This window comes from Macaca mulatta, chromosome 4 (genome assembly GCF_049350105.2).
Source record: "Macaca mulatta isolate MMU2019108-1 chromosome 4, T2T-MMU8v2.0, whole genome shotgun sequence".
In the NCBI taxonomy this organism is placed as follows: Eukaryota; Metazoa; Chordata; class Mammalia; order Primates; family Cercopithecidae; genus Macaca; species Macaca mulatta.
In genome coordinates, this window is record NC_133409.1 from 16,319,228 (window position 1) to 16,330,435 (window position 11,208).

An 11,208-nucleotide genomic window follows, 5' to 3' on the forward strand; every position below is an offset into this window, starting at 1 on the left:
CATGTCAGAATGTGCAGGCCATTAGAAGACCTTTGAGGGAACTGAGGAGAGAACAGATACGACCAATTGTTACTGATGTTAAGCAGGATAACATTCATTCTCCTGAGGACTTTTTTTTTTTTTTTTTTTTTTTTTTTTTTTTTGAGATGGAGTGTCTCTCTTGTCACCCAGGCTGGAGTGCAATGGTGTGATCTTGGCTCACTGCAACCTCTGCCTCCTGGATTCAAGTGATACTCCTGCCTCAGCCTCCCAAGAAGCTGGGATTATAGATGCCCACCACCATGCCCGGCTAATTTCTACATTTTTAGCAGAGAGGGGGTTTCACCATGTTGGCCAGGCTGGTCTCGAACTCCTGACCTCAGGTGATCCATCAACCTTGGCCTCCCAAAGTGTGAGATTACAGGCATGAGCCACCACGCCCGGCCAGAAAATAATTTTTATAGAAAAAAAACAGAAGAATCCTAATTTATACAGAAAACCCAATTTAAGAGACATACCAATTATCATAGTATCAGCCTTTTAGGACTGGAAGTTCTCTTCTCAGAGTCTCCTATAGATGAACCTAATACTTTTTAAATTCAGGAGTTCTTTTTATAAATCTTTAAATCAGAGTCACCAGTGTTTTATTCCAGAGATAGGAAGCTCACCACCCTACATGGTGGTCCCCTCCACAGCTGGGCCCTCTGCTTATCTTTCTTACCCCATTCAGCTCTACCACCTTCTAGTGTCTGTGTCACAGTTATCTGTGGACCCCCTTGGTCATTCTCATATTATCTATCTGTTACTCCAGCAAATGGCTTTTGGTTCAAGGCTCAGTATTCATGGGGAGCAACTTTATTTCCACTAATTTAACAGAGACACTTGGAGCCTTGTCATCTCTGGAAATGGCTTCATCTTTGAAATCTCAAATACCAACGCTCCTGCCTCTTACCAAAACTTCCCACGTCTTTCCAGTTTTTACTTTGTTTCCTCCTTAATCCTAACCCTACGATCTATAAAACCGCAACCTCGCCCCCACCGCCCCACAGGACTCTGCTTACTATTGCCCCATACCTTTCCTTTTCCAAATCAAATACTTCCAGCTTCTCCAACCATTCCTTCTCTTCATATTATCAATTTCTCCCTCTCTATTGGATCATTTCCACCAGCATTCCCATATATACATGCTATTATTTCTCTCATCTTGAAAAAAAAAGACTTTTTAATTTTGTTGTCTTTTTTTTTTTTTTGAGATGGAGTCTCACTCTATCACCCAGACTGGAATACAATGGCGTGGTCTCGGCTCACTGCAACCTCCGCCTCCCAGGTTCAAGCTATTCTCCTGCCTCAGCCTCTCAAGTAGCTGGGACTACAGGCACCTGCCATCATGCGGCCAGCTAATTTTTGTATTTTTAGTAGAGACGGTGTTTCACTATGTTGGACAGGCTGGTCTCAAACTCCTGACCTCGTGATCCACCTGCCTCGGCCTCCCAGAGTGCTGAGATTACAGGTGTGAGCCACCGCACCCGGCCTTGTTATCATTTTTTATAGAGACAGGGTCTCGCCATGTTGCTTAGGCTGGTCTTGAACTCCTGGACTCAAGCAATCCTCCCATCTCAGCCTCCCAAAGTGCTGGGGTTACAGGCATGAGCCTCCGTGCCCAGCCTTGCATCACTTTTTTCTATCCATTCACAAAAGACTAAATAACCAAATTCTTTTTCCTGAAAAAATGTATATTTACTATCTCCCATTTTATCTCGTATTCTCTTTTGATTCCACTCTATCAGGATTTTGCCCCTACCACTCCACTGAAACTGCCCTTCTCATCACTAGGTTACCACTGACCTCCACAATCACTAAATCCAATAGTCATTTTTCAGTCCTCATTTTATTTGAATTATCTAAAGTATTTGGTACAATATATCAATTCCTGATCTCTGAATCAGGCTTCCAGGACACCTTACTTAACTGGTTTTTCTCCTTTCTTTCTTTCTTTCTTTTTTCTTTTTTTTTTTTTTTGAGACGGAGTCTCGCTCTGTCACCCAGGCTGGAGTGAAATGGCCGGATCTCAGCTCACTGCAAGCTCCGCCTCCCGGGTTCACGCCATTCTCCTGCCTCAGTCTCCCGAGTAGCTGGGACTACAGGCGCCCGCCGCCTCGCCTGGCTAGATTATTTTTGGATTTTTTAGTAGAGATGGGGTTTCACCATGTTAGCCAGGATGGTCTCGATCTCCTGACCTCGTGATCCGCCCGCCTCGGCCTCCCAAAGTGCTGGGATTACAGGCTTGAGCCACCGCGCCCGGCCTCTCCTATCTTTCTAGCCACTCTTTTACTGGGTCTTACTCATCTTCAAACCTCTAAATATTGGGAGGCCATCAGGGCCTAGTTCTTGAACCCCTTCTCTTTTTTATCCCTATTCACTGCCTACATGATCTCGTCCTATCTCATGCCTTGAATTACTACCTAGATGCTGATGAAGCCCAAACTTCCCCTTTGAACTCCAGAGCCTTCTATCTGCGACTAAACATCTCTTGTTCTGCAAGCAAATCCTACAGGCTCTGCTTCCAAAATATACCCAGAATTTCTCCACTTCTCACTATCACCACTGACACCACTTTGATCCAAGCCATCATGTTCTCTTTTGTTCTTCGTTCTTCTACTTCCCCTCAGTGTTTTCTCTACACAGCAGCCAGCATGATCCTGTCAAAACAAGTCAGATGAAATCAGCCCCTTTGCTTCCTGTGGCTCCCTTTATCCCTCACAGAAAACCAAAATCCTTACCATGACCAGCACAGCTCCACATGTTCTGGTCCCTGCTACGTCTCTGACCTTATCTCCTGCTCTCTCCTGTTTCACTCTGGCCTCTCTCCACTTCCATCCTTGTATCACCGCCCCTGCCTGGGGTGCTCTTCCCCCAGTTATCCTCTTCGATTGCTCCCTTACCTCCTTCAGGTCTACTCAAAAGTCCCCTCTGTGAGGTGAAAGACCTTTACAAGGAAAACTACAAAACACTGCTGAAAGAAATATAGACAACACAAGCAAATGAAAACACATCCCATGCTCATGGATGGGTAGAATCAATATTGTGAAAATGACCATTCTGCCAAAAGCAATCTACAAATTAAATGCAATTCCTATCAAAATACCACCATCATTCTTCACAGAATTAAAAAACAGTCCTAAAATTCATATGGAACCAAAAAAGAGCCTGCATAGCCAAAGGAAGACTAAGAAAAAAAAAAAAAATCTGGAGGCATTACAGGCATTACATTACCTGACTTCAAACTATACTAAAAGGCCAGAGTCACCAAAACAGCATGGTACTTGTATAAAAACAGGCATATAGACCAATGGAACAGAATACAGAACCCAGAAATAAAGCCAAATACTTATAGTCAACTGATCTTCAACAAAGCAAAAACGTAAAGTGAGGAAAGGACACCTTATTCAACGAATGGTGCTGGGATACTGGGCAAGCCACATGTAGAAGAATGAAACTGGATTCTGATCCCTCACCTTATACAAAAATCAACTCCAAATGGAAAATGGATCAAAGACTTAAATCTAAGACCTGAAGCCATACAAATTCTAGAAGATAACATTGGAAAACATTCTAGACATTGGCTTAGGCAAAGACTTCATGACCAAGAACCGAAAAACAAACCCAATAAAAACAAAGATAAATAGATGGGACTTAAACTAAGAAGCTTCTGCACAGCAAAAGAAACAAACAGCAAAGTAAACAGACAACTTACAGAGTAGGAGAAAATCTTCGCAATCTATGCATCTGACAAAGGACTAACAGCCAGAATCTACAAGGAACTTAAACAAATCAGCAAGAAAAAAACAAATAATCCCATCAAAAAGTGGGCTAAGGACATGAATAGACAATATCAAAAGAAGATATACAAATGGCCAACAAACATACGAAAAAATGCTCAACATCACTAATGATAGGGTAATGCAAATCAAAACCATGATGTGATACCACCTTACTCCTGCAAGAATGGCCATAACAACAACAACAACAACAAAATAATGGAGTTGGCATGGATGTGGTGAAAAGGGAACACTTTTACACTGTTGGTGGAAATGTAAACTAGTACAACCTCTGTGGAAAACAGTGCAGAGATTCCTTAAAGAACTAAAAGAAGATTTACCATTTGATCCAGTAATCCCTCACCTGGGTATCTACCCAGAGGAAAAGAAGTCATTACACAAAAAAGATACTTGCACACGCATGTTTATAGCAGCACAATGTACAACTACAAAAATATGGAATCAGCCTAAATGGCCATCAAGCAACAAGTAGATAAAGAAAATGTGGTCTATATATACCATGAATACTACTCAGCCATAAAAAGGAACAAAATAATGGCATCTGCAGCAACCTGGATGGAATTGGAGACCATTATTCTAAGTGAAGTAACTCAGGAATGGAAAACCAAATATCACATGTTCTTAGTCATAAGTGGGAGCTAAGCAATGACGACACAAAGGCATAAGAATGATACAATGGACTTTGGGGACTCAGGGCAAAGGGTAAGAGTGGGGTAAGGGATAAAGGACTACACATTTGGTACAGTGTATACTGCTTGGGTAACGGGTGCACCAAAATCTCAGAAATCACACTAAAGAGCTTACTCATGTAACCAAACACCACTTCTTCCCCAAAACTCCATTGAATCTTTTGTTTCTTTTTTTTTTTTGAGACGGAGTGTCACTCCGTTGCCAAGCTGGAGTGCAGTGGCACGATCTCAACTCACTGAAAACTCCGCCTTCTGGGTTCAAGCGATTCTCCTGCCTCAGCCTCTCGAGTAGCTGGGAATACAGGTGTGCACCACCACACCCAGCTAATTTTTGTATTTTTAGTATAGATTGGAGTTTCACCATATTGGTCAGGCTGGTCTCAAACTCCCAACCTCAGGTGATCCACCCACCTTGGCCTCCCAAAGTGCTGGATTACAAGCGTGAGCCACTGCACCCAGCCACATTTTTTTTTTAAGTCTCCTCTATTAAGCCTCCCCTGATCATCTAAAATTTAATCCCCTTCAGCAGGCAATTCATATCCCCCTTCCCAACTTAATTTTTTTCTTCTTAGTAGTTATCACTAGCATACCATTTATTTTCTTTCTTTCTTTCTTTTTTTTTTTTTTTTGAGACAGGGTCTCACTCTGTTACCTAGGCTGGAGGGCAGTGGTGCAATCGTGGCTCACTGCAGCTTCCATCTTCTGGGCTCCAGTGATTCTCCCACCTCAGCCTCCTGAAACGCAGGGACTACAGGTATGTGCCATGCTGGCTAATTTTTTTAATTTTTAATTTTTGGTAGAGATGAGGTCTCATTATGTTGCCCAGGCTAGTCTTGACCTCCCGGCCTCAAGTGATCCTCCCACCTTGACTTCCCAAAGTACTGGGATTACAGGCATGAGCCACTATGGCTGGTCTTATTTATTTATTTTTTGTTTGTTTTTGGGTTTTCCTTGAGACAGGGTCACACTCAGTCACCCAGACAAAAGTGCAGTGGCTTGATCACAGCTCACTGCAGCCTCAAACCCCTGGCTTCAAGGGATCCTCCCACCTCAGCCTCCTGAGTAGCTGGGACCACAGGCATGTACCACAAAGCCTGGCTAATTTTTTGACTTTTTGTAGAGACAGAGTTTCACTGTATTGCCCAGGCTGAACTTGACCTCCTGGGCTCAAGTGATCCTCCCACCTGGGCCTCCCAAAGTGCTGGGATCCCAGGTATGAACCACCATGCACAGTTTATTTATCTTTATTGTCTCCCCAGCTAGACTGTGAGTTCCACAAAGGTAGAGCTTTTTGTCTGTTTTAGCATTTCATCTCCAACATTTAGAAAAGTGCCTGGCACAGAGTAAGTGCTCAATGAGGATTTTTTGAATAAATGAATGGTTTCCAAACTTGTCAGTATGAACATGTTGACTTTATTTTAGTGCTTTTAGGGATTTCCCTAGAAAACTTAGCCAGTGCAACTCAGCCAGTGCAGCTGGAGTGAGTCCACAGTATCAGTGTTGAATCAGGGAGAGCTTGGCTGGCATGGCTGCTCCAGGGCCAAGGAGAAGGCCACATAATTGGGAGGTTAAGTCTATTTACAGGGGCTTGAACAAATAAGTAAATATACTGAGGAAAATGGGAGCCAGGTTTCTCACTATTGGAGTAGGGAGGTACATATGTGGAAGGTGTAAAGTGAATAAACACTATGGTGATGGATTGGAATTAAATGTGGAGTGTGTGTGTGTGTAGTCATGCATATGTTTCCTAACTCTGTCCACAGACAGTGTCTAGAAGCAATGACACTACAGTGACAACGCTGCGTATACCTCCATATTCAACAGCAGAGACTCAGAGGACGGATACTTCACTAAAGAGAACTCCTGTAAAAATTTTCAACCTAAAATAGAATGCTAGCATAATGGAACTGAAGGGACACTCATGGAAAGCCTACAGTGCCTTCTAATCTTACAGAAATGAAAAGTTCATCTTGAGACATTAAACAAGAAGAAAAAAATGCTCATACTTTATCATTACAGACTATATCCCTTTAGACTACATTTATGGGTATTTATGGAAATGATTTGTAGAAGTGCTACACATACTATTCTGCAACATGCTTTTTTCACTTCAGACTTACAACATCTTTCTATGTCATATCCTTTATGACTTTTTTTTTTTTTTTTTTTTTTTGGTTAGTGATAAAAACGAAAATCAAATCAAACTGGTTTAAGAAAAAGAGTGAAAAGTCCAGGTGCTTTCTTTTTGGTAGGCATTGTTCAAGGGACCTCTTTCCCACAACTCCAGGCTATCCTTTGTATCAACTCTAGCAGATGAGAAAGAACTTCCCTTTTCCAGTCTTTTGGATAAAAAGTCCTGGGATCAAAATGCTCTGGTCTAACACAGGTCAGGTGCCCATCTCAGAACCCATCACTGAGCCAGGAGTCAGGAGATGCTGACTCAACAGACACAAATCATGCCGCCCTGAGGCGGGGTAATGACTAACTCACTTCATGAAATGAGAAGAGGAAGGGTGGTGGTCCCTTCAAAGAAAACTAGGGTCCTGTTGCCTGGAAAAGTGAATGGATTCTGTGCAGAAAAATAGCAGAAGTTTACTACATGTGTCATTCAGTATAATTCTACATCATTATTTTGATGGTTTCCACAGTTATCCCATGAAATGGATGAATCTTTAATTTGTAGTAACTCTATCGTTGAACATGTAGATTTGTTTCCTGTTTCACAGTGATAAACACCACTGCTATGAACACTCTAATAGATAAATCTTTATGCTCATCTTTATTTCCTTTAGGCAAAATTCCTAGTGGTAGAATTTCTGAGTAGAAAGGTTAGTATTTTTGCCTTTACTGTGTTTTGCCAAGTTGCATTACTATATGCTTTCTCTGAATCTTCATAATATTATATAGTTATTTTTTAATTATAGAGACTGAACGGTTTATATACTTTAAAAAGCCTTCATTTAAAAATTGCACTGGGTTTTTTTTTTTTTTTTTGAATTGCAGTAAATATACATAAGATTTACCATTTTATATAACTTTTTTTTTTTTTTTTGAGATGGGTTCTCACTATGTTGCCCAGGCTGGTCTTGAACTCCTGGGCTCAAGCAACCCATTTGCCTTGGCCTCCCATCAAGTGCTGAGATTATAGGCGTAAGCCACCATGCCCAGCTAAACTGGGTAATTTATTGTTTTATTATTATGATTTTGAGACAGAGTCTTGCTCTGTCACCCAGGTTGTAGTGCACTGGCACAATCTTGGCTCACTGCAGCTTCTGCCTCCCGGGCTCAAGCGATCCTCCTGCCTCAGCCTCCTGGTGGCTGGGATTATAGGTGCCCGCCACCGTGCCCGGCTAATTTTTTTTTTTTTTAATTTTAGTAGAGATGGGGCTTCAGCATATTGGCCAGGCTGGTCTCGAACTCCTGACCTCAGGTGATTCACCTGTCTTGGCCTTCCAAAGTGCTGGGATTACAGGCATGAGCCACCGCGCCTGGCCTAGACTGGGTAATTTATAAACAATAGAAATGTATTGCACACAGTTCTGGGGGCTGAGCAGCCCAAGGTCAAGTCACCAACAGATTGAGCATCTGGTAAGAGCTTGCCTTCCCTGCTTCAAAGATGACACCTTGTTGAGTTCTCACATAGTGGAAGGGCAAGCTAGCTCCTTTCAGTCTGTTTTATAAGGGTGCTGATCTCCTTCCTGAACACTCTACCCTCATAACTTAATCATCTCCTTAAGGTCCCGCCTCCTTTTTTTTTTTTTTTTTTTTTTTTTTTGAGACAGAGTCTTGCTCTGTCACCCAGGCTGGAGTGCAGTGGTATGATCTCAGCTCACTGCAACCTCAACCTCCTGGGTTCAAGTGATTCTTTTGCCTCAGCCTCCTGAGTAACTGGGATTATAGGCGTGTGCCACCACGTCCAGCTAATTTTTGTATATTTTAGTAGAGACAGGGTTTCACCATGTAGGCCAGGCTGGTCTCAAACTACTGACCTGAGGTGATCTGCCTGCCTTGGCCTCCCAAATTGCTGGGATTACAGGTGTGAGCCACCACACCTGGCCACCACCTCTTGATACTATCACACTGGTGATTAAGTATCAACATATGAATTTGGTGGGGGACACATTCAGACTATAGCACTGTCATTGCTGACGTGTTTAGATAGGCCTTCCCCACTCTTCTATATAAATACGTTCTTAAAACTCCTTCTGATATCTTTATGGCTTCATTTTTATAAATCCCTAAGTTATTATTTATTTTGACATATGGTATAAAGTAGAATTCTAACCATTTTTTGAAAAGCACAATTGGGCGGCCAGGCGCGGTGGCTCACGCCTGTGATCCCAGCACTTTGGGAGGCCGAGGCGGGCGGATCACGAGGTCAGGAGATCAAGACCACCCTGGCTAACACCGTGAAACCCCATCTCTACCAAAAATACAAAAAATTAGCCAGGTGTGGTGGCGGGCGCCTGTAGTCCCAGCTACTCAGGAGCATGAGGCAGGAGAATGGCTTGAACCCGGGAGGCGGAGCTTGCAGTGAGCCGAGATCGCGCCACTGCACTCCAGCCTGGCAACAGAGCAAGACTCCATCTCAAAAAAAAAAAAAAAAAAAAAAAAAAAAAAAGTACAATTGGGCTGGGTGTGGTGGCTCACACCTATAATCCCAGCACTTTGGGAGACTGTGGCGGGCAGATAGCTTGGGCCCAGGAGTTCAAGACCAGCCTGGGCAACACAGTGAAATCTTGTCTCTACATAAGATAAAAAAAATTAGCTAGGTGTGGTGGTGTGCACCTGTTGTCCCAGCTACTAGGGAGGCTAAGGTGGGAGGATTGCTTGAGCCTGGGAGGCAGAGGCTGCAGTGAGCCAAGGTCATGCAACTGTACTCCAGCCTGGGTGGCAGAGCAAAAACCTGTCTTAAAAAATAATGGCCATTGAACAATGCAGATGTTGGGGTCCCTACACTCCATGCAGTCAAAAATCCATGCATAATGTTTGACTCCCCCAAAACTTTAACTCCTAATAGCCTGTTATTGAGCAGAGCCTTACTGATAACATAAACAGTCAACTAACACATATTTTGTATACGTATCATATACTGTATTCTTAAAATAAGATAGAAAAAAGAAAATGTCATTAAGAAAACCTTTTTATGTTTTTGTTTTTAAGACAGGGTCTCGCTCTGTCACCCAAGCTGGAGTGCAGTGGCTCAATCATGGCTCCCTGCAGCCTTGACGTCCTGGGCTCAAGCAATCCTCCGTCCTCAGCCTCTTTTTTTTTTTGGTGGAGATGGGAGGTCTCACTATGTTGCCGAGGCTGGTCTCGAACTCCTGGGCTCAAGCAATCCTCTTGCCTCGACCTTCCAAAGTGCTGGGATTACAGATGTGAGCCACTGTGCCCAGCTACAAAAATCTTAAGAGAAAATGCATGTACAGTACTTCACTGTATTCATCAAAACCAAGTTCACATTGTCTGTTTACAAGATGAATCGTCTGTCTGAAATGATCAGCACCTGCGGCTCCAGACCTCAATCGAAGGTTCCTATCAAGGAATTCAGCTTTTTCTTGTGATACCATGACTTTTACCTGCTTCTTGGGTGCACTTCAGGCATCACTAATGGCACTTTGTATGGGTCCCATGGTGTTATTCAAAGTTTACAGGATTGCACTTGTCAACTGAAGAACGATGGAGGTTCATACATTTGGAAAGGAGAGCTTTCTTATAAAGGGTTGCAGCTTGTAGGGTGGCCATTCTGACAGGCTGGGAAGCACAGCCTCCAGCCAGAAGCCATAAACAGACACTTTGACAGGGAGAAGAGTAAGACAGAGATTTGCTGAACCAGGTGGCCAAATATACGTACTTAATAAGCTATAGGAAGAGTTATGAATATTTATGAAAGGAGAAACACACACATGCACAACAGAGCTTCACGTCTCTCCAAGGGACCCATGTTCAAAAAGTGGCAGTGTTAGCATGATCCAAGCGTAGAGTTTTTGGCCCTCTGATGTCAAGTGGTGAAGCAGACAACACGAAACCCTCTCTGCTCATCCTTGGTAGACTGGCCAGAACCACTCCGTGGACCCTGGTCTCTTATAAAGGAAGGAAAGCTTTGTCCAAACTGCCAAACGGAGGGGCAGCGACAGGTGGTTGGTGGCTATCAGTAGTGGAGTGAGTCTCTCAGAAGGGCTGGCTTCTCTGTAACCCTTACGGAAGAAAACCTACGGGCAGTTACAGCAGGAGCAGGTGTAATGAGGCCCCCATCTCGTCACAGCTGGAACTGAGTTTTGGCCGAGAGAGTCTGTTCAGTTGGTTGAGGGGCTTAGGATTTCATTTTTCTCACACTAAACACACACACAAAAATGCAAGAACTGAGAGAAATTACTTTTTACTTCAATGGAGTTTACTGGAGAGATGAACTGTGCAAGTGGAGATGACCGAGGAGCGTCACACAACATTTTGGGTGGATACTCACAACACTTGAGCCCACCATGACAGCAACGGGAGGCGGCTGCATAATTATTCCAGCAGTACAGTGTGTACTACAGTGAGTTGTACGCAGTTATGATTTAATACTGCATCTTCACATTTGTTTCCATTTCTCTGGACTGCCAATGGTGCCATGCGTAGTCTATGTTTGTGTGTGGAAATTTTGATACATTTTAACATTTTAATAATAGATTCGTGTATATTTTATGGTAGTAAATGAT